Source organism: Acartia tonsa, chromosome 3 (genome assembly GCF_053477335.1).
Source record: "Acartia tonsa isolate MP-2025a chromosome 3, ASM5347733v1, whole genome shotgun sequence".
Classification (NCBI taxonomy): domain Eukaryota; kingdom Metazoa; phylum Arthropoda; class Copepoda; order Calanoida; family Acartiidae; genus Acartia; species Acartia tonsa.
In genome coordinates this window covers 609,716-613,752 of record NC_137262.1, presented here as the reverse complement: position 1 = coordinate 613,752, position 4,037 = coordinate 609,716, and the positions used below count along the sequence as shown (strand labels likewise).

The window sequence follows — 4,037 nt, the reverse complement described above, 5'->3', positions numbered from 1 at the left end:
GGCACTTATTGTATGTACATGGATATAAAATAAGTGGATATTGTTACAGGGAAAATTCAGTAGTCAATATATGTTGCTTACATATTAGAGTAAAACACTAGAGGGAGAAAGGGTTTAATAACTGTATCTCCCTATTGCAACCAACTTTCTATTGGGTCATTGAAAATTAACCAATGGTGTCACTTATATTAACACAGCCAAGTAGCAGAAATTAATTTAGAAGCAGGCGAAAAAGGTCTTTAAAAAAGGAAGGGGGGTAGTTGTCTGTATATACATCTATACTATATAATTGTTGCTTACATAGTCCTCAGATAATGATCAATACGTTCCTACCAAGTAAGGGGAGGGGATATCATTTAACTAGCCCGCTGGGTGAAACATCTATAATGTCTCACAATATCCCTGTTTTCTAAATCCATTCTTATTATACATGTTGTACCAACTTTTTAAAAGCGAGGCTTTTCTATAATTAGGGTTGGTCCGTCCGTACGTCCGCCTGTCCGTCCGTAACGGATAGCTTTTTCGTTAATTTAGGCATGTTAGAATTGTCCTATCGATTTCAAATGTTGCATGGGGATTCCTTTAGTAGTTAGGAACGATTAAGAAAGCATAGAAACCCTATAATCATTACCAGAATGTCCGTACGTCCATTTAAACATTTTTTTACTTTTTAACAACAAATTTTGATGTGAACTAATCATCTGATTGATCTGACTTTTGGTATATTGATTCCTGGAACAACAAAGTATAATGTAATAAGCGAAGCAACTCCATAATCAAATCCTAAAAATGTAAATATGTCCATAAACATTATCCTGTATCAAGCAGTTTTTCAACAAATTTACTTACAATTTTGCTTCGACTCTTATACTTTTATATTCTAATTATTCAGTTCAGACACTATACAAGTGTTAATGTCCGTCTGTCCTACCATTTCAGTGCTTCGCTTTTATGGATGTTGTCATCCTTGTTTGTTTTAGATGCATAGCATCTCTGTATAAGTTTATGCCAATATTAAAAGAATATTAACTGCTTACAAAAGTTAAAGAAAAGCTTGCTAAAAGACTTTTAAAAGCAGTAGAAAATAAACAAACTAAATTTTAAAAAATCTAAATATTATAATCTAAGACAAACTTAAAATTTTCCGCTTTTCAAAATTTCGCTTTCACGGAAATTTGACTTTCTTAGGTAATATGCAACTTTCCATTTTTTTCTTGATTCCGCAATCACATAAATAATAATTTCAAAGGAGTGAATATAAAAACTCAAGTTCCCAAAATGAAATTTTGATAACACAGAGCCAAGTATTTGATTTGACTTTAAAATCTGAATTGCCCTAAGCCCCCACAAAATATTTTTTTTTGTAAGCTTTTTAGTTGCTTAACAAATTTTGTTGCTATGCAACACTGCACAGACCACCAATAAAAAGGCTTAGCTACCATTACAAAATTGTTGTTAAGGGGCCTTTTTTAAACTCTAACTTTTGGGTTAAAATCTTCAGTTTGATCGTAAAAAGGAAACTTTAAATTGTAATAATTTTTTGTCATGTATTAGGGGTAAAATATAGACAAAATTCAGCAAATCCTGGTATATAGTATTATTATTTAGATACCAATGCTTACTATAGTTTTAAGTAGCTGCTTTGCTACGCCCCTAGCCTCTAGGAGCTCTGTATTCGAAGTGGCAGCAAGGGGCTAGAAAAAAAGGGGGAAATCAATCGGTTCAGTAGTTATTGAGATCTTAAGCTTCAGACAAAAAAATGCTTACTTCTTTATATAATTTGATTGATATAGTTTTCGAAATTTAGTCTTATCTACGAGTCCATAACCTAACTACCAAGAGGCCAAACATAAAAAAAATCAAAAAAGAAAAATGGTTTTTACATAATATATATTTTCTCTTTTATACACTTTTCATGTGATCTCAAATCAACATTTGCACATTAACAAAATTTTACATAATTATGGAAGTCAACAAAGACCTACAAAAAAAATTCAATTGCTGAGAAAAAAATTGCAAATTCTGAGGCCATTCTGCAATTCTGGGTGGGGGGGGGGGGGGAGTGAAAATGATCACAAATCTTTGATTTGGTAAATTTTTGTCATGGGCTGTAATATAACTTGTCATGTAGGCCAAGCTGATACATGGAAGAAAATGCAAAACTATGGAGTCAAGGGTCATAAGAACTAAAATTGCTTACATGCCTTTTCTTTGGGGGCTTGACATTAGTATTGCTGGGATGGTTGTCCTAAGCTGACAAAGCGCGGCGTTGCTCTGATGAATTTATAAAATGCACATATGACATATTTGAGTCCTCTGTCGTTTGTCATAATTTATCAATTATGGTTCAACTATTGTAGTTCATTGATGAGGAAGGAATTGTAAATGTATTTGGTATGGCTATAGAATGGGAGTATCTGTATGCTTGTGTGTGAGGTAGATTTCCATTCTATTCAGATTCTTCTGCTGCTGGCTCTTCACTCTCTTCACTGGTGGCGGCCTCCTCTGTGGTCTCCTCGGTGGTGGCCTCCTCGACGGCGGCCTCTCCCTCAGCAGCAGCAACCTCTGCGGACTCTGCGGTGGTCTCGGCAGCGGCAGCATCAACTTCCTCGTTGGACACCTCCTGCACATCCTCAACGGGGGCGGCGTCAATCTAAAAATAGGATAAATTTAAACTTCTGCACAATCTAAAGGCCTGTATGAAAACATTGTGTGAATACACATTACTGCATACTTCCTACCTTAAAGAAAATAAAAATCTAATCTAATCAGATGAAATCTTTTGAAACTACATATACAGCTAGATTTTTTTAGACATGTAAGAAAAAGAAGTCCATAAAAATTCTAACAGTGTCTAAGTAGAAAAAAAGTAATGATTATCAATCTTGTTAACTATGTTTTGACACGGGTCTGTTAACACAGGAATTTAACCAAGGTCCATTATGTTTAGGATAGATAGATAATTTATCATAAATAGATAGATAATCTATTATGATATATGATTGATAATTTAGTGTCTGCCAACAGTTAAACTTCATCATTAACAATTCTGTCATTCGAGTAAGGATTTAAAATTCTAATTTTGAAGTTAATTGCTTTGAAATTGTGTGTAACTTTAAAGTCTATGGAAATTTAAATATAGTTTTGGATAGCAAAGAAGGTAAAATCCAATGGAGAAAATTTGGGCTAAGAATTTTAACAAGGACGATTGTATTCTAAGGAGCAAAGCTTACCTGGGGTTCCTGGTCGGCCATTTTGATTTGGTTTGTGTTGGGTTGGTTAAGCTTTTGCTTGCTGTAAAACTTTGTTCAGAAAACTGATGAAAATTTTAGTTTTACCCGGCAATTTATAGGGGGTAGTAGATCCGACGCTAAAAGTTGCACGCTTATGTAATTATTTATCTTTCTCTCTCTATCTTTTTCCCTTTCTTTCTATCTCTCTTCCCCCCCCCCTCCCCTATTCCTGGGACCGAGCGACCTTCGTCCCCTTGGCCCCCTTAACCCGGCTCATGCATAGCTTCCACTTTTCTTCCTCGCAAAATTTCAGCCCCTTGCAGTTTATTATTAATAGTTTCTCCTATAAGGAGAGATAAGGAGAGAAAGAGAGGGGGATAACAGGCGTCTATCTCTCACTTTTTTAGCTGCCTTTCTCTTTCTCTGAAAGCCGGCATGCCGGCTTCCAGAGAAATTGTGGGGTTTGGGAAGCGCCTCCGGTAAAATATCTGCGTATATTTTTGCGTTGAATTCACAAAACCCACAAAATAATTGTTTGAAAAATAGCAAATTTTCCTTAAATGTACAAATTATATCCTCTACACTAAATTCTCAAAATTAAGTAAAAATGGGTCGTAAAATTCATTAATTTGAATTTATTTCAAAACTGAAAAACAGTAAAAGATCACAAAAAAATATTTAAAATAAATTTTTTTAAGAAACACTTCCATAGACTAACATTCTTTAATGCAAAAGAGGGAAGAGAAATGGAGAGAAAAATATGTAAGAGAGAAGAAAGTGTTACATAGATGTTATTTTATAATC

General features: G+C 34.4%; 1 long non-coding RNA gene across 1 annotated transcript; it reads right to left on the bottom strand.

The window, feature by feature from the left end:
• Window positions 1–1,873: 1,873 nt before the first annotated feature.
• Window positions 1,874–3,399, bottom strand: LOC145312982 (uncharacterized). The gene is made up of 2 exons (XR_013877182.1): window positions 3,234–3,399; window positions 1,874–2,653 (listed from the first exon to the last, which is right to left on the bottom strand). It is a non-coding gene; the product is annotated as an uncharacterized LOC145312982 (long non-coding RNA).
• Between the last annotated feature and the right edge of the window lie 638 nt (window positions 3,400–4,037).